General features: G+C 42.3%; 1 protein-coding gene across 5 annotated transcripts in view; it reads left to right on the plus strand.

Moving 5' to 3' along the window:
* Positions 1 to 4850: 4850 nt before the first annotated feature.
* Positions 4851 to 19608, plus strand: part of RBM47 (RNA binding motif protein 47) — a 161028-nt gene continuing 146270 nt past the window's right edge. For 2 of the 5 annotated variants that reach the window (XM_027055767.2, XM_053217439.1), the window contains exons 1-2: positions 4851 to 4997; positions 5145 to 5303. The gene's annotated coding sequence lies outside the window, so the exon portion shown is untranslated. Of the gene's footprint in view, positions 4998 to 5144; positions 5304 to 5398; positions 5810 to 5863; positions 6425 to 19608 lie in introns of those variants that run through there. The other 3 variants (XM_053217437.1, XM_053217440.1, XM_027055756.2) reach the window with 3 other exon arrangements.

Below are 19608 nucleotides of genomic sequence, written 5' to 3' on the forward strand. Positions count from 1 at the left end.
AGCACTTACTAACTGTTAGTAATTTTATGTTGACAATCTTTTCTGCTAAGTTATTGCTGAATGACTGAGCTTCTTGTGGGAGGCTGTTTCCCATGATAAAATAAAAAGAAGTCTAAAGGTCTCTGGTGGGGAATACGTCTTAAAGGGATATAAAGGAATTAACAGCATCTGTTGCCATAACAAAATCATGTCTTGGTCTCGAGTGGGCCTTTAAGGGCCTATAATTTACATCAGTGTTCCTTCCATCACAGCAGGCAGGTGGGGGTGGGGAAAACCTTCAGTCTAAGCAGGCGCCCCGCTCTGGCAGAGCTATTTGTGCAGGAAGGACGAAGGTCAAGGGGCTCCTTGTATTGAAGGTCTTTCTCAAAATGAAGGATTTGGCTTCCAAGATTAATGTGTGGAGTGAACCCCTGCTATACTTAATTCCCTTTTTTGTGAACTCAGTACATTTTTAAAATTCAGTTAGGGGCCCTCCCGTAGTGTGGCATGGAAACCACGAAGCCAGATGCTCTTCTGACCGAGTTCTCAGTGGCCCTCTCTCATCCTTTGACCTACAAGCTGACGACTGTGCTCTACACTTAGTGGCTAGGCCAAATCATTTGCATTGAAGAGTGCCCAGGATCCAGTGTGGATTTGATATAAAAATCAAAGAAAAGACTCAACAGTCTTCTATGAGGTAGCCAGTGGCCACCACACGAGGCAAGGAGAGGGTAAGGAAGCTGCAGGCATGAGAGATCTCTCCGGGTCGAGTTGCATGTTCTGGATCAAAAGAGGGTTTATTTTCTCAATAATTTCTGTTGGGTAAACTATCAGCAGCCCATAGAAAGTTTGGATTCAGGTTGGTGACTTTATCCCATCCGGCAATAATTTTTCTGTTTCAGGTAAAATTAGGGGAAATGAAGGAAACAGAAAGTAAAACCATTGAGAAGATATTACCCTTTTTCATACTGTAAGAGGGTACCTAGAAGGTCAGCGCTTACAAGAAAGAGATAACAGAAGCTTCTCTCTCCCAAAAAGTTAATTCCTTACTACGACCTCACAATGGTCCCAAGGAATTGCTTTGTGAAGAAATAATAATAATAGCAATAGCAGCAGACTTAAACAGCAATCACTACATGCTTATTCTAAGCTCTTTGCATTTATTTATTCCATGCATTATTTAGGCCTCACCTGTACTGTGTTAGTACAGTCTTCAGTCTTTAAGAAACACATATTGAGGGGCGCCTGGATAGCTCAGTTGGTTAAGTGTCCGACTCTTGATTTTGACTCAGGTCATGATCTCACAGTTTGTGAGATTGAGCCCCGCCTTGGGCTTTGTGGCTCACAGCCTGCTAGGGAGCCTGCTAGGGATTCTCTCTCTCTCTCTCTCCCACTCGCTTGCCCTCTCTCTCAAAATGAATAAATAAACATAAAACAAAAGAAACACATATTGGAAACTGAAGAGTGTTGTTCAGCCCTGTGCTTTTATGTGTATGATCTCATGGAATCCTCAAGATGGCCCTATAGTTAGGTATTGCCATCAGCAGCAACCTGAGGCTTAGGGACACAAGTAACTTGCCCAGGAGCACATAACTGCCAGGACACAAACTTTGATCTCACAGACTTCAAGCCCAACCTGTTCATGCTGCTGCCCTTCGGTGTCTCACAGAATTGGAGTCTGTAGGGTCAGCATATTTCACTTTCATAGGGCACAGATCTTTGATGGGATTCATTATGGGTTTCCATGCCTCCAAAATGGGAAGTGTCCAGGACCTCTGGTCAGAATCTCCTGGCCCTCTCCCCATAACTGTGAGCTAAAACCGTCTTCTGGAACTTCTTGATTCTGCTCCCTAACTGGATATAAGAATAATTTAATCAGAATTCTAGTGGTAGGGAATAGTAAAAAGCAGTAGAAGTCCTAACTCTGCTACTTGCTAGTAGCTTGAAACAACTCTTAAGAACCTCAGTTTCCTGGGGCGCCTGGGTGGCTCAGTCGGTTGGGCATCTGATTTCAGCTGAGGTCATGATCTTGCAGTTGGTGAGTTCGAGCCCCACGTGAGGCTCTGTGCTGAAAGTTCAGAGCCTGGAGCCTGCTTCAGATTCTGTGTGTGTGTGTGTGTGTGTGTGTGTGTGTGTGTGTGTGTCTGCCCTTCCCCTGCCCGGTCTCTGTCTCTGTCTCTCTCTCTCTCAAAAATAAACATTAAAAAAAGAAAAAAAAGACCCCCAGTTTCCTAATCTGAGCAATAGGGCAATACAAATGATTTGTACTTTACTCCTACTAATCTCATGCGGTTGTGACAAAGATGGTAATGCATCACTGGAGGGGCGATGGGGATGAGTGGCTGTTATTACACCTTCAGTTTGCCTCTGTTGATGAGGATGTCTTGAATAGTGTTATTTGATCTAAGATTTAAATATGGGAAGGAAGATTCTTTGTGAGCTGTGAAGTAGTTTTTTGGGGGTACAAAAGGAAATGCCATTTTTTGAGTACCCTCCATGTGCCAGGAATTGTGCTGAGATTTCATTTCTCATTTAACTCTCAAAGAAATCTGGAGAGGTAGGTGCTGTTATTTTATAAATGAAGATACCGTGAAGCTCAGAGCAGTTAAGTAATTTGCCTAGCATCACATAGCTGAGATAAAACTGGGATTCGAACTCACATCTGTGGGATACCCAACTCTATGCTGTTTGTGCTTACTCTAGCACACTGCCTTATAGGCAGAAGGCAAAGAAGGAAGCAGAAAGCAAAGCACAGGGGTCTGCAAACTTAAAATGCCTTAAGATCATGGGATTTTCCTGAGAATTAAAATAATAATAATAATAAGAAGAAGAGTAACAGGCATCAAGGCTCAGCCACAAAGAAGAAATGATGAGAAAGCTGATATTTCTTTTGTTATGGCCTGCTGCTTAAAAAGTTAGTTTATTTTCACATATTCCTGGGGAGGACAGTGCAAAGGAGTTAGGAACAAATATTATAACCGTTTAATGGGTGGCACTGGGCACAACTGATAAAGAAGCAGAAGTGCCTGGCTACATTTTAGAGAAAGTAATGGACTCCATAAGGACTTGCTTCCAGGGACTTGTGCCTCCTCAAGAGCCATCTTCTCTGACCCCAGCCCCAGTTCACCTGGAGCCCGTGATCTCTACACTTGCATACTCACTGGTATTCTTCCTGGTCTTAATCCCCAGGCTTTGGCCCAGTGTTTCCTATGGAAAATCCTGTTTTCAGGTGGAAAAATCAGTAAGCCTGAAAATATCCTCTCTTGAATCCTTTAACTCAAAGCATCCCTAACAGTGAAAGGTTCTTGAGACCACATTCCAGATACTTCTGGAAAAGAAAAGAAAAAATCCAGACTAATGTAGAGCTGGAGTTTTTATATTATCTTAAGGTTTTGGAGCCCTTGTTCATGCCTGGCCGCATCAACCCTTAGATACGGTAAGAGAACCCTGGAGTAGTCTCACTGCCTGCTGTTGATAGTTCATTCTCACCTGTATTGACAGGGAATAAACCTAAATCCAGAAAATGTTAAAAAAAATTGTTAATGTTTATTTATTTTTGAGAGAGAGAGAAAGAAGAGAGAGAAAGCGGGGGAAGGGCAGGCAGCGACGGGGGAGACACAGAATCTGAAGCAGGCTCCAGGTTCTGAGCTGTCAGCACAGAGCCCGATGCAGGGCTTGAACCACAAACTGTGAGATCATGACCTGAGCCGAAGTCAGATGCTTAACCAACTGAGCCACACAGGCTCCCCTATGACCCAGAAAATGTTTAATTGATCGGAGTTAAATCTTACCCCATAGGGAAGATAAAAATCCCAAAGGGATCTAAAATGTTTCAGAATTCTTTGGTGGTTTTTGGAATCATTTTTCCTAAAGGCGGCAAATGCTGCTTTTAGATTTAACTAGACCTGGGAAGGAGTCCCCGCCTCACTAGGCAGTGAAACCTGGAACTAATTGACCTGAGTGTCTTCATCTGCAAAATGGGGCTAAAGTAGCTCACAGGATTGATTTGTAAGATCAGATAAGATGAAGTGGGTGAAAGTGTTTGGTAAAGTACAAAGGGCCTCATGAATGTAAAAGGGATTGTGATTTCTTTCTTTCAAGGTGAAGCTAAGTGGAGGAAAAAGGGTGTCCTGTTGGCACTGATCACATTTTTTAGCCTCCAGTAATCCCCTTTTAATATTTATGAGGAGTTTAAAAATTATTTCCCCCTATTTCACACTGTTTTTCAAATAGCAAAGACTATTATTTGGCCAGCAGCAGCTTCTAACTGAATAGGGTAAGTAACTTTCCCAGGGTCAGACAGCAAATCAAGGGCCTAAATTCAAATTAGAATGAAGCACACATCTAGGGTTTATTGCTGGTCCTGAGTTTTCTACTAGTGAACTTCACAGAATGCACAGGCCAATTTATCTCCATGTGTTTTGTCAATCTTGCAACTTTTAAGTGAGATGAAAATCAGTTGGACACTCCTTTACAGGAACTTTACTTTCCAATGTATGCAAGACTGTCTACAATGTAAACTGTGAGCAAAAATCTCGTCACTGCAATCTTCCAGAAGCTGGGAGAAGTTTAAAAAAACCCTGCTCATGGCCCTACAGCTAGCGAATAGCAGGGCTGCGTCTAGAGCCAACTTCTAACTCTGATCATGCCCTTGAAAAAATCCATAGTACAAAAACTACTACCAGTACTACTGCTAACAGCTGCTAAATATGTGCCAGGCACTGTTCTAAGCTCTTCTATGTATTAACTCATTTAACCAGCAAAAAACCCCCCTTTTTTTGGACTAGTCTTCACTAAAATAGCCCAATGACAAACAGTCTTTTTTTTTTTTTTTTTTTTCTCAGTTGGTGACACTGCAACCCGAAATCACAACTCCGTTTTAGGTTCCTGGTGGTGCCTGCTTCCTCTTCTAGTTTGTTTAGTCACAGAATTCGATTCCTGTTGGCCGGTTACGCGCCTACAAACAGGCTTAGCGCTCTATTGAAATGCGTGAGGCTCCTTAACTCTTGTATAAACAGGTAACGCGAAGGGGTGGGGCACAGATTGCGGGTTTCTTTGGGATGGGGATGGGGTGGGGGTTAGAGCCAACTCCCCAGAGATCAGGCAAGGTTAAGGGAGGGCTTGGCTGCTTTTTTTAAATGCAGTGTTTTTTGTTCCCTTTCTAGAAACCAGCTGTAACTTTAGGTCAGAGCGCATTAAAATGAGCCACTTCTGAACGAGCAGCGCCCAGGCCCCAGGCCCTGCTGCGAAGGCCCCGGCAAAGGTCAGGGTTTCGTCCGCGTGACGTTCCTTCCCGCGCGCGTCCAAGTGGTGCTGTGCCTCAGGTAAGGACACTCTGGGAGGTCCCCCCCTTCCTTTAGGCCCGCCGCGGGGCTCGCTGTGATCCTACCTGGTTAAACGACTTTTTGTACCAGGGGGAAGAACGGGGGTGGGGTGGTACTGTTCGGCTCGTGATTCAGCAGCAGGTTCCTTATTCCTCAAACATGGTTCTGCTTGATTTCTCTGAACAACCCGAAGGGGGCCAGACGTCTGAGGACACATGTCCTCAGGTGGAGCAGGTGCCACTTGTGGGGCCGTTTCTGGGTGTCTGACTTGGATGTGGATTTTTGAGCGCGGGGAGAAATCTGTCTGGTGGAGTCCCCAAATCTCTCCCATCCAGGCAGTTTTTTTTTTTTTTTTTTTTTTTTTAACCTTCAGCAAAGGTATCTGCGCTCCTAAAACAACAGGAATGTTGCACTGGCCTTTAGCCAGCGGTGGCTCAGCGAGCAGGATAAAATTTCAGTGCAGATTTACGGGAAGTTGCCGGTGTCGGGAGTAAAAATCTGGTTTGGTGAGTTTAAGGGAAGGGAGTAGACGAGAGACAACCTTGCTACTGTGAGGCGAATGGCCTCGGCTGGGGGAGGGCTGCGGGAGGAGGGAGGAGGGAACAGGGAAGAGCTCGGAGAGCAGACACGGAGCGCTCCCCGTGCGCAGCGCCGGACGCAGCCGGGCTCTCGGGGCCACTCGTCTCCCCCGGGTGCGGACCCGGCGCCGCTCGGCCAGTGGAATCGCCGCGCTTTCAAGTTCTCTCGCTCCCGCCAGGAATTTAGCCCCCGAGAGCTGCCTTCTGGTTATCGCTCCTGCTTCCCACTTTGGAATGTGCAGTTTGGGACAGTGAGAAGCCGGGGCTTAGGGAGTTGTCCTCGTTGAGAGTTTCTCTCCGCAGGTTTCCAAGGTTAAGAAATTCTGACAAACTGGAATTCCCAGAGTCTGGGAGTTGAGCCTAAAACGATCTGTTGCTTTAAGCGGCGCAGTGGGGAGTAGCTGGACACTCCTTATTTTGGTTTTACATTAAAAAGAGGGAGGCCGAGAAGATGTTGTAGGTTACTTCCTAGCTGTGTAAATTGCTACCGGGCTGTGAATGGTGTTAATTTCTGAAGTGGGCGACTCCAAATACATAACAAAGGTAAGGTGGTTTTTTGGCAATCCTTCTAAACTACCTACCCTTAATCTTACATTTGGGTCCCAATTTTGAATTTTTTTTCCCTTTTTCTTCTCTCTTCAGCCCTGATCTCTCTCATTGTACCACTCTCCCTTCAACCCTGGTATATGTAGTGGGAAAGAAATGGTTTATAAAAAGATTTTAAAAGTGCCAGCTTCAGGAAAAGCAGAAAATCCTATACAGCCCCATCATGTTTCCTCTGATGGAACCTTTGATGAAGCCTTTTTCATACAAGAAACTTTTTTTTTTTTTTCATCCTTGAAAACACACTATTGGGCCATCCAGTGGCACAGGTGACTTTTAGAATCTGATTCTTAACTTGCGATTGAGGAAATATTCATGACAGGCATCTATCTCATTGAAGTGTTAAGGTTGGGGGGCGGGGATGGGGGGAATGCCTTCCTGCTGTAGTTTACCTCCAAAGGTAGCACTGAGTGGAGGCTTAGTTGTTTAAAGTTACAAATTCATTCTGCGTAAAAGTGTAGGGCTGATGAATTATGACAGCTGACAAATCACCAGTCACCGGATATTTAGGAAATCAGAATAAATGACGTGGAATTTTGCAAATAAATGATTCATTTTTTAATTAGTTAAGAGTCCATCCACTCTTGGGTACTGTCCCAAGGCATTTGAGGATGTGGCTTCTTTCCTGGGGCTTATCAAAATGATAGAAAGATAGTGTCTTCAAGGTACTTACAGGCCATACTGGTTTGTACGGAAAAATCAAGCAATTTCTTTCTGGTGGCATCCGAATGACTCACTCCGTTGTCTTTAGCAGGAATGCAGATTAGAAATGTTTCTTTCAAAGTTCTTTAAAAGTTTTAATGCTGGAGTCACACACATTTTTCAGGGGAGAGAAAGCAAAGGCTTGGCCACACAAACATGAAGAAGTTGCCGCAGTTTTAAGCACAACTGCACTTAGATCAAGAGTGTTTGAGAACTGCAGGTGCCGATTCTGAAAGGTGAAAGGTTGTCAGTGGCGTAAAACACAATCTCTAGACAAGGCAGTGAGATAGCACTTTGTAGGAATTTGTGTTGCCATTAATTTAAACAATAATCTTTGTCAGACTGATGATCTGAAATCTTAGAGGGAAACAAAACCAACTCAGTCTGAAAGGGAAACAGGAGGAGGAAAAGAAATGGGGGTTTTTGTATCCTTTCTTGCCTACCTTATCCTTCATTCACCCTGTTCTGATACGCATACCTTTGGCCTCTTTGTCTTAATAACTGCGTACCGAGAGAAGGAGGAATCAGAAATTTCACAAAAGTCTAGCTTCATTATTAATGTTCAGTATTTGTTAAATGAAGAAATAACCTGACAAAAACAAAGCGTAGCTAGCCTAACTGTCATACTTCTTTACCTGACGAGGCTACTCTTACATTCATCTGTTCGAGGGTCTTTTTGAACGTATGCTGAAAATAATCAAATTTTGAGGATATTTTGGCTTCCTCTTGGTTACTGAGTTTTCTGAAGCTTGTAGGATTGAAAATCTGGCACCGTCATTATATTCCAATCTCTATAGTTTTAATAGTCAACATATTTGTTTTTGATTCCCACCTGCGCTTGCTGCTCTAGGTTAAATTTTGAAAGGATTCCACCCAAAACAGTTGGTGACACTGAAGATAGACTCAAGATAGAAAGCAACAAAACTGTGCTTCTGGACACATGTCCTAGATACTTGCTCTAACTAATGTTTAAGACTACTCACATTTTTTTCACCTCACATGATAAGAACATTTAGATTAGACTGTTCTCTTTGGTTTATTAGTAATGGAACTTGCTCTAGGTAATCTAAACAAAGATTAGAAGGTTAAAGTAGAAGAAATCATTATTATTATTTTTTTTACAAAATACCTTTGCTTTCCAAATCCTACTCTTGATCTGAAGATTAAAAGTAAATCATGTCGCAAATGATTGAGTTTTGGCTGCTATAGGAAAGTATTTGCTTGTTTCAGACAGGATTCCGCCTCTGCATTTCTAGTGCCTTCTGATTGTTTAGGAATAGGCAGAGGAATAGATGTAGGGGTGCTGGTAGGAGGACAGAGATCTTATAACTGGACTGGGGTTCAAGTGAAATTGTGATCAGGTTTTCCCAGAGGATGCATAATTCTAGGAAAAAACTCACTCTGAAGAGGGCTTAAGTCTGGGATTCATTAGATTTAGGAAAAGGATATATTTTGCCTGAATCTAGAATTTGTGTGCTAAACATTAAAGTTACGATGAAGACATGAATGCAGCTTCAAAAATGGTTGTTAGGAGGGGCACCTGGGTGGCTCAGTCGGTTAAGCGTCCGACTTCAGCTCCGGTCATGATTTCACAGTCTGTGGGTTCCAGCCCTGCGTCAGGCTCTGTGCTGACAGCTCAGAGCCTGGACCCTCCTTGGGATTCCGTGTTTCCCTCTCTCTCTGCCCCTCCCCTGCTCATGCTCTGTCTCTCAAAAATAAATAAACATTAAAAAAATTAAAAAAAAAAGTGGTTGTCAGGGGCTCCTGGATACCTCAGTAGGTTAAGTGTCTGACACTTGATTTTGGCTCAGGTCATGATCCCAGGGTCATGGGATTGAGCCCCGTGTCGGCACTGAGCGTGGAGCCTGCTTGGGATTCTCTCTCCCTCCCTTTGTCCCCCTCCCTCATGCACTCTCTTTCTCTCTCTAAAGTAAAAATACATAAATAAATAATAAAAAAAGTGGTTGTCAGAATAATTCCAAGTTAAAAGTTATATTGGGACGTTTCAACCACCGGCCTGATGAAGACATGTATTTCACCTCTTAGGCGCAGTTTCTGTGTCTTATGATGGTGTCGATTTTCTGGTTTAGTGTTGTAAGAGGTATGTGTTAGTCCAAACAACCACCCGCTCAGAGTAATGGCTTCAAAGGACTACTGAAAAAGGATTTTCAAGAAGGGCAACGCAGGAATGACTTGGGTTATGAGGTGGGAGGCCTTTAGATCCTCCAGAAAAGAACTGTCGTGGAAATGGCAATAAGTAATTGTTCAGCTGGATCCTCAGGTTGTGGGAAACATCTCAGGTTAGAGGGATTTAGGGGGAAATGGCACCCTGCCACTTTTTGTGTGTGGTCTGAATCATCTTGTCAGTAAAACTCTCCTCAAGTGGTCTGCACTTGATTTCTGATCGTTTCTGCTTCTCTCCGTAGTTGCCTCTCCCTCTATTCTGTCAGCATCTGCATGGGGAAGAGGGGAGGGACAAGATGTTCTCCCCTTGAAGTCAGTGTGCCCCTTCTTTTCAGAAACTTTGTATATTTTGCCCTGGAAAAGGTGAGGGAGGAATTTTCCAGTAGAAGGAGAAAGATGTCTGGTGGAGGAAATGGCCAAGAAACAGGTGAGTTCCAATACTGTTAGTAACGTAGAACTCACCAGAAAGCTCACATGGAGATTTATCAATGCCCTCAAACTATTGCAGGGGAACTGGCAACTGTAGGGATTTGAGGGTCATCCCCACCCCCTTTTGTAATTCAAATGTTCCTTGCGCACTGCAATAGATGCCTAGTTTGAAAGGGTTCAAGATATCATCCCTGGGTAGGACCATAAATCAACTGATTACAAAAGGAAGACTCTCAACTGTGTTCCACTCTTCCTCTACTTTCTGTGGTGGTTTAAGACTCCTGATTTTTTAGCCTCCTGAAAAAAAAAATCACAGTTCAGTTGATGGAACTTATGTGTATAATATGAGCATTCTGTTTTGTTGTTGTGAATATCCCGTTGTTGTCATCAGAGGAACTTTATGTAAAATGATTTGTAGGTATGTTTAGACATACGTGTACAGTTTATATGTTTGTAAAATACAAAACATTAGGTAAACTGACACTCACTCTTCCAGAAATGATTGACTGTAGTCTATAGTTGCTCTCTTGGTAAACTCTGTCATGTTTAAGAGTGGAGTCGTTTTAGAAATCAAAAGTACAATCTGTACCTTTCTGAAGGCTATTTAAGAAAGATGACGTCAGGAGAAGGCAAAGTGCTAGTGTAACCCTGAAAACCCTTTGTGATTTGGGGAAAATGTCAATCCTTTGGCCTCAGCAGATTCCTGGTAGTGCAATATATATATATTTTATTTATAAGTCACAGCCATTCACATTAATCAAGAAAATAAGCTCCAAGTCTCCTCAAATCATGATATTTGTCTTTGGGGATACTGTAGTTTTGTGGTTCTTAGGAACATGGTGGCCCAGTGCCCAGATCATGGGAGGTGCTCGGTGGGTATACGTTGAGTGAAAGAGGAGTTTCTGATTTTTTAGCCTCCGGATTGTGCTTTGCTTTGGCTAATAGTCAATTTTGCTCAGATTCCTTGAGTTTCCACCATGCGGGGAGAAAGACAATTTGATCCCAGAAGCTATGGATAATCCACAGGTGGGTGAGCAAGAGTTAACTCCATGTGCCAATGGGCAGTGGGTGGGGAACAATGAATGTGGTGCATTGTGCACTGAAACAGGAACAGGATGCCTCTACCTGACCAAGGAAATGCCAACCTGTGAGAATTATAATAAAAATATTTACCTTTCAGAGCACTGAGACCTGGCTCAATCATTTTTGTGACGCATTTCACATCATGCCAAAAGAAAAAAAAAAGTAATAAAACAAAGGAGATTTTTTTTTTCTAGGTGCTACTTACTTCTCTTATATCAGTTGATTGCCATTCTGAAAATGTATATTTGACTTGATCTTGAAAGATCAAGTCAAATATTCATGTTTCTAAAAGTAGGGATCCATGTCAATGGCGATAACAGCACCACGAGTTTTGAAAAGACAGCTTAACTAATATTTGTTGTCATTTATTTTTAAAAATAATAACATGGTCCTCAAAGCCCTTGCCAAGATTAGGCCCATCTTCTCAGTAGCCTTCCCAAGACAAAGTTGCCTTTGTGTAACTGGAACTGGGAGGATTTGGTGGCACAGAAAACTCAATGGGGCACTGCAACTTATTATTATTAACAGAAAATTCAGTGGCCTGGTGTGCGTGTGTGTGTGTGTGTGTGTGTGTGTTTATCAGCTGATATCTCTGATCTGTTTCTCCATGCAGATGATCTCACTGATTTAGACTTCCCAGGCGAGCATGTAGTGCGCGGGAATTTAGTGCACAGGAGTTTAGTTAGATTATAGAAGGGAAAAGCTGCAGCATGCTGGTGCAGAGCGGAGCTCGCCTCTGTGGGTGGACTAGGTCGTTCTCAGGGTAGTCAGCAAGATTTTGGTCACACGTGGAGAGAAAGAAAAGGTGGTTAGCCAGAGTGAAAATGACAGTTTGGGGGAAAGGAATGACTACTGTGCCTAATTCAACCTTCTTGGCAGAGTGGCTAAAAGCATGGACTGCCTTGGTTCAAATCCTGGCTGTGCCACTTATGAACTGGGGGACTTTAGGCAGGTTACCTAAAAAAAACACAAAAAACACAAAACAAAACTGTCCATGATTCAACATCCCCAACTGTTGTTGTTATAGGATTACTCTACAGGGTTGTTATAAGGATTAAATAAATTAATTACTGTATGAGCAGAGGTTAGAACAGCACCGGGCGCAATATACTATGGTCCGTAGTCAAAGTGATATGTACATGTGTCATGTTTGGGTGCGTTTGTGTTTGAATTCTTATCTCATGACCCTACTCCATGTAAGAGTTTTCTTTCATGACCTCTTGCTGGTTGGATCCAGGATTCTCTTCCTAACCTCACTGTTTGGCTTTGATCAAGTGACCATTGCCATTGTAGATAGGCACTTTTTGGCTAAGTTTCTTTTGGTTTTTGTGTCTTAGTTGTATGGAGAAAATCTTACTTAGAATCACCAAGGTACACTTTTTTTTTTCCCCTCTCTCTTTTGGTAAGCTATAAGATGTTGATTAGGGATAAAAGGGATAATACTGTTATATCTGTTGGTGAGAGACTGCCGAGTGCCCTGCTGAAAACTGAATATAGGTTCTTAGAGATGGCTAATGCTAAATAGGAATATTCTGTGTAAAAAAAAAAAACCTTAAGTACATCGAACTTAAATAATTCCTGTTGCAACTTTTGTTGGTTAGTATTAATTCATTATAATCATAATATATACTCTGGGACTTTCTTAGAACTGCCATAATGCCTTATCTGCCTTACAAGGCATTTTATATCATTTCTTACTTTTGTGCATTCACTATTTTCTCTACCAAACCCAAATTAAGTTCCTTGGAGATAGGATTTGTGTCTGAATAATGTCTGTATCCCTCAATGTCTCTAGTTTATAGTTGAGAGCCCAATAAATAAGAATTTCTTGCCCAAATATATTACCATCTAAAATAATGGCATTTCTGCATTCCATGGGTATGTATTATACATTTTTTTAAAGGTAAGCTCTAGGCCCAGTGTGGGGCTTGAACTCACGACCCTGAGATCAAGAGCTGCGTGGTATACCAACTGAGCTAGCAAGACACCCCTGTATTATACACATTTATTTGAGTAACTTCTTTTTTTCCCCCCACAAACTTACCAAAAATTGTTACATAGAGGAAATATGGTGGAGCTGTAGTGAACTCAGGCAGGACTGAGCAAGAACAGAAGCCCCATCCACAGCCCAGCCTCCTATTTTTTTTTTTTTTTTTTAAGTTTTTAAATTTATTTTGAGAGAGAGAGAGAGAGAGACAGAATCCCAGGCAGGCTCCATGCTGTTAGCGCAGAGCCCCACATGGGGCTCGAACCCACAAATCCTGAGATCATGACCTGAGCTGAGATCAAAAGTGACACTGAAGCGACTGAGCCACCCAAGTGCCCCTCACAGCCCAGCCTCTGAAAGCATGGCAGGATGGGAGAGGCCAGGGGTAGGCAGGCGGTGAAGTTTTACAGTGCATTGTTTAAAGTTTATACCTCTTTTTTCCCTCTTGCTCTTTAATTAACATCCTTTAAAAAGCTCAGACTTGTTACTAGGTAACTCTGAAAAAAGGGAAAAAATGCATTTTCTTAAAATTAGGAGGAATTTATTAATCATCGTTAGGAAAAAGCACATTTTCCCCAAATTAGAGAAAGTGAACAAAGAGATCCAAGAGAGGAAATAATGTCAGGTGAACACACATCTGTGAACCACAAAGGTATGGTTTTGTCAGTGGGCTGGTGCTATACTCTTGGCTAAGGAAAAGTGGTGAGGAAGGAGGACAGATGATCCCCAAGTGTTGAGAGATTGCCTCTAGTGAAAATCCTATTTGCAGAGCAAAGGGAATCCAGTAACAAGTAAACTCTTCCCACTTGGTGCAAACAATAGTTTGGCTCCGGGACCTCCTTTGCTCTTTGCCCTTCATTGTGGGTTCCGGGATCTCCTTCAAGTTATATGTAGATTTGCCAGTGAGTAAACAGAAACTACCAGCTCAGATGGTACTAATGAGCCCTGGGATTTGTGCCTTACATTTGCATTTGCTCTGCCTGCATAGACAGCACTCTCAGTGCGGGCACCAAGCCTGGGAAGGCAGGGATCTTGGAATATTTTCCCAGCACCCTTCCCAGAGTGGAACCCAGGGGTCATTCCCCTAGTAATTTGTCATGGGTCTTGCCCTTTTCTTTCTTTCTTTCTTTCTTTCTTTCTTTCTTTCTTTCTTTCTTTCTTTCTTTCTTTCTTTCTTTCTTTCTTTCTTTCTTTCTTTCTCTTTCTTTCTTTCTTTCTTTCTCTCTCTCTTTCTCTCTCTCTCTCTCTCTCTCTCTCTCTCTCTTTCTTTCTGTTTATTTTTGAGAGAGAGAGAGCACACGCGTGTGAGCGAGTGGAGGAGGGGCAGAGAGAGAGAGGTAGAAACAGAATCCAAACCAAGCTCCAGGCTCTGAGCTGTCAGACGCAGGCCTTGAACCTATGAACCATGAAATCGACCTAAGCTGAAGTTGGACGCTTAACCAACTGAGCCACCCAGGCATCCCTCGATTGAACCTTTTTCCACTGACTAGAACTACTCAGTGAACTAGTCATTGGAACTGCAGAATCTGCTTTTCTGTTCTCCTTGTTTTCACCTTTGCCCTCACCCATACACTGTTCTTGACACATTGCCTAGAAGGATTATTTTAAAATAGAAGTCAGGTCATGTCAGTTTCCTGCTGAGATGTCCCTGTCCATCTCACTTAAAAGCCAGTGAGGCACTATACCTCTTTACCTCTGTAATTTCATCTTCTATCACTCTTCCTTACTCTGTTTTAGTCACAGTTTCATGCCTCAGGGCCTTTGCACTGGCTGCTCCCTCTCCCTGAACCATTTTCCCCAAATATCTGCATGACTCACTTTTTCACCTTCTTCAGCTCTTTGTTCTTCCTCCTTTTATCTAAAAAAGTACTTCCTCCTTCCTGTTGGCACTCTCTATCTCCGTACCCTGCTCTATTTTTTTTATTTGGTACTTTTTAGTTCATTGTCTCTTCCCCACTACAGTGTCTGTTTCATTTATTGATGTATCCCAGGTACCTTAGAGTGGAGTCTGCCACAGAGTAGGTGCTCAGTAAATATTTGTTGAATGAATGAATAAAACACACAGGCTTCTACACAGCACAAGTATGACAGCAAGTGTAGTATAACTTGAGTTAGAGTTCTACTCAAGATACAACCATGAATACATCTTTCTGAATAAACATGAATTTTCTCCCAGATTTCCCCTGTGAAGCTGCCATATTTTCTCTGGTTTCATTCTTTTCTGTGTCACCAGGAGCATTTGGTGGAGGCTGATGACTAAGTAAAGAGCAAGGCAAGGCTGAGAGTGGGGATGGCGCAATCATTTCACCGTTTCCAAATCAAAGCCTCGTCTTTGGCAATCTTTTTGTGATTTCCATCTAATTCTTACAGCCCTGTTTTGAACCAGCCTTGTGAATTGCATGCCCTACAGATAATTACACTTGTCTAACTCATGTTGCTATGCTGTTTATTGCTTTTTCTATTGTCATTTAATTATAATGAATGATTGTTCTGAAAGTAACTGTCAAGTTTGTTGTTTTTTAACTGTCTCTTTTGACCTTTGAAATTTTGCCAAATGCCAATTGCCGCTACAGGATTCAATCTAGATTTTTCTTGGTTGCAGAGCTTGCAAAGGTACTTTGCTTTGACATGGCCTGCAACAAGAGTGGTAGTGTCATTGTTTGCGTCTTTGATATTTCCCCAGAACCTTTGCACAAAACCTCGGTCTTGCCTTTTACTGAGTGGCATAACAACTCTATGACCTGTTGTACTTGTTTGCTGGCCCCAGCTTCACTGTCTCCTTTTGCACGGTGACCTTGGTTTGGCAAAACTGCATTTCTTGGTCCTTGGTGGTACAGCTCCCTCTGTGTGTCCTCATGCCTTTTTTAGAGCTATACTTGGACCGGAAAGAGCTTATCCCATGGCTGATAGAATCCTGTGGCTACTAGGCTTGGAAACATTAGAACTGGCCCTTGAAGGTGAGTACACCCTCCAGCAAGGTTCTTCGCATTAAAGAAACAAAACAAAACAATAGTATATAAATTCTGCTGAAGGTACGTGAAGATCCTGGATTTAGTTGCTTTTGACTGGTGTTGATCCTGGCTTGTGGCTGAGTTAGAATTATTTGGATTTTTTTCACTTCCAAGTTGATTTGGAAGCACTCATCACAATTGATAGTGACTGGGCAATTTGTTGAGCGATTGCAAAAAACTAAATACACCTAATAAACAGGTAATAATTATAGTACTTTCTGAAAGTCATTTTTTATTTACTATATGTACTGAATGGGACATTAAAAATGAACAGCACATAAATGTTACATTAGACTTATCTTAACAATGGCCTACGTAGACAGAGCTGCTGGTCATTATTTATGAGTTAGAGAAATTTATCAAAATATAGACCTAGTAAGTAGGTACACTTGAAAAAAAAGATGAATATGCATTAAACTGGTTTAAACCAGGCAATTTTTCTTTTCTTTTCCTTTTCTTTCTTTCTTTCTTTTTTTCTTTCTTTCTTTCTTTCTTTCTTTCTTTCTTTCTTTCTTTAATATAATTTATTGTCAAGTTGGCTTACATACAGTGTATACAGTGTGCTCTTGGTTTTGGGGTAGATTCCCGTGATTCATCACTTACATACAACACCCAGTGCTCATCCCAACAAGTGCCCTCCGTCCTCAATGCCCATCACCCATTTTCTCCTCTCCCCTGCTCCCCCCCCCATCAACCCTCAGTTTGTTCTCTGTATTTAAGAGTCTCTTAATCGTTTGCCTCCCTCCCTCTCTGTTTGTAAACTATTTTTTCCCCTTCCCTTCCCCCATGGAAAGACCAATTTTTCTTATGTAGACACAGACTCAGCTATTATTTATTGAGTAGCTGCTATGTGCCAGACACGGGGTATCAGGTATGCTGTGGAGAATAATAGTCCTCTGCCCTCTTAGGGCTTTCTTTGGGCATGGAGATGGGATTCAGTACTCTGAAGGAATTACCAGGAACTATAAAGATGATAGGTGGGATTCTCCTAGCCGGGTGGTTCAAAAGAAGGCTCCTCCGGGGAGGTGGATGCTGGAAAGCATCTGACGGACAGGAAGATCCTTGCTGGATGGAGTAGCGTTTATGAAAGTCCTAAGGTTGCTTCAGAAAGCTTGGCATGTCGGGGTCATAAAGAAGGCCGATGTTGCTGCAGTGGTGCAGTGAAGGGCAGGGGATCATGAGGTAGTTTGGGGGTTACTGAGACCTGGAGTATGTAGGCCCTTCAAGACCATGGGAAAAGAGTTTGCGCTTTGTTACTCTTGAGCCCAGTGGGAAGCCGTGAAAGACAATTTGCTAGTTAAAAGATAACTGGCAGCTGGGAGAAGACTGGATTGAAGGGAGGCAAGAAAGGTTGGCCCTGGAGGTGGAGGGAAGCGGGTTAACTGCCTGCGATTCTTCTGTGCCTGTTCCTGCCCTTTCGAAGTCTGTGTTCGGCAGTGGCAGGAGTTCACCAACTGGCGGAAATAGCAGTATTTGGTGATGGCCTGGATGTAGGGGTGAGGGAAGGAATGAGGATTCTGGCGTGAATTCCCAGGTCGATGAGGAGACTGAGGGAGAGCAGGTTTGAGGGGGGCAGAGAGAATCAAGCATTCTGGTTTGGGCATGTTTACTGAGACGCCTGTTAAACCCGCCCAGGGAGATGTTGAAAGTTTCCCTTTGTATCGGATGCCTCCAGCAAAGCAGGAGGCACCTCTTGTAGGCAACTATTTTGCATTTTACTAGTTCTCTCCTTCTCACTATGGCCAGATTTGCAGATACAGGTTAGGTGTATGACCTGTATTTATATATTACAAATGACAGAATATTATTTTGCAGATACAGGTTAGGTGTATGACCTTTATTTATATATTACAAATGACAAAATAATATTCTAACACTGAGTATCTATTGCGCATGGAAAACTGGTGGAGGGGTGGGTTAACATTAAAAAATCTAGGGGTGCCTGGCTGGCTCTGTTGGTAGAGCCAACAAATCTTGGGTTGTGAGTTCGAGCCCCATGTTGAGTATAGCGATTACTTAAAAAAAATCTTTAAAAAACATTAAAAAATCATAAGTATAATTTCAGCTATCAAATATCTTCTAATTCAAATTAATCCTATATGTATTTAATATTTCAATATTGAATATACATTTGACATTTGCTTTATATATTTAACATTTTATGTTAATATATAATAAATATAAATGCCGATATAATTGAATATGACATACTTAATATAGAAAAGATATTTAATGTGCATTATGTACTAGTCTATATTTAATAACATTTAATATTGAAAGCTAAGTGTAAATCGTGCATGAACAAAGAGTTCATCCCATATTATAGAAGATAAAAATATTACAGATGTAACTGGATTTTCTTGTGAGTTACAACCATTTAGGGGCATGCAAATTCATGCTCTAAATGTCAACACATAAAAATGGATCCATTAAAAAAAATGGATCCTCTCTCTCTCTCTCTCTCTCTCTCTCAAAAATGAAATAAAAACATTTAAAAAAAAAAGGGGGTGGCGTGCCTGGGTGGCTCAGTTGGTTAAGGGTCCGACTTCAGCTCAGGTCACAATCTCACGGTTCGTGGGTTTGAGCCCCACATCGGGCTCTGTGCTGACAGCTCAGAGCCTGGAGCCTGCTTCAGATTCTGTGTCTCCTGTTCTCTTTGCCCCTCCCCTGCTCATGCTCTGTCTCTGTCTCTTTGTCTCTCTGTCTCTCTCAAAAATAAAATAAAAACATTAAAAACAATTTTTTTAATGGATCCATTTAGAACATGCAAATATTATTTCTTGTCTCTCTCTACCTAACTTTCCAAAGGGTCCTCTGTACTTCTGCTTATTATGTGAGTGGAAACTGGAAGCCAATACAGACACCCTTTATTTATTCATTTTTTTATTTTCTTTATTTTGAGAGAGAGAGAGGGAGGGAGAAAGTGAGCGGAGGAGGGGCGGGGGGGGGGGCCGGGGGGGGGGGCGCGGAGAGAGAATCCCAAGCAGGCTCCAGGCTGTCCGTGCGGAGCCTGACATGGGCCTTGATCCTGTGAAATGTGAGGCCATGACCTGAGCTGAAACCAAGAGTTGGACACTTAACCTACTGAGCCACCCAGTTACCCTGGACACACTTGAATGTATATTGTGAAAGGCTGATTTGTGTCTAGCAAACCCGATTTTTGAATTTATAGAGCAAGCACTAGGGGTATGATTACAAATAAGGCATATGGCTTTTGGAGCTTAGAGGAATGGAAGCTTTATCTGTTTTAGTTCCACCGCTGCAAGCCCTCCTCCCCCACCAGTGGTTTCTCTAGAAAGAAAAAAAAAAAAGACTGAGTGTATATTTTAAAATTTGTAGGAATAGAATGCTATTTAAAAATACTGGAAGACTTCAGTCTAAAAGTAATGTTTTAAAAAAAACATGTTTTAAAAAACTTTTAAAAAAGTCATGTTTTAAAAAGTCATCAACTATTGGGGTGGTGGGTGGAGGTGGGAGAAGAGGTTACAATGGACAGTGTTTTGTAATCATGGCGTAGAAACTGTCAACGGCTGCAGCCTTGCATTCTGGTGTGTCAACAGCCGTGGAGCCCCTGAGGCGTAATCAAATTTATTATTGCTTAATTGGGCCAAGTGGTGCGGTTTGGATTTGTGCATAAGATGGGTCACTTACCAAAAGGATATGTAGTGCCTGAAGGTTTCACATTCATTTAAATTGTGTTTTTGATAAGAGAGTTACCCTGGTGAGGA

Source organism: Acinonyx jubatus, chromosome B1, assembly GCF_027475565.1.
Source record: "Acinonyx jubatus isolate Ajub_Pintada_27869175 chromosome B1, VMU_Ajub_asm_v1.0, whole genome shotgun sequence".
Classification (NCBI taxonomy): domain Eukaryota; kingdom Metazoa; phylum Chordata; class Mammalia; order Carnivora; family Felidae; genus Acinonyx; species Acinonyx jubatus.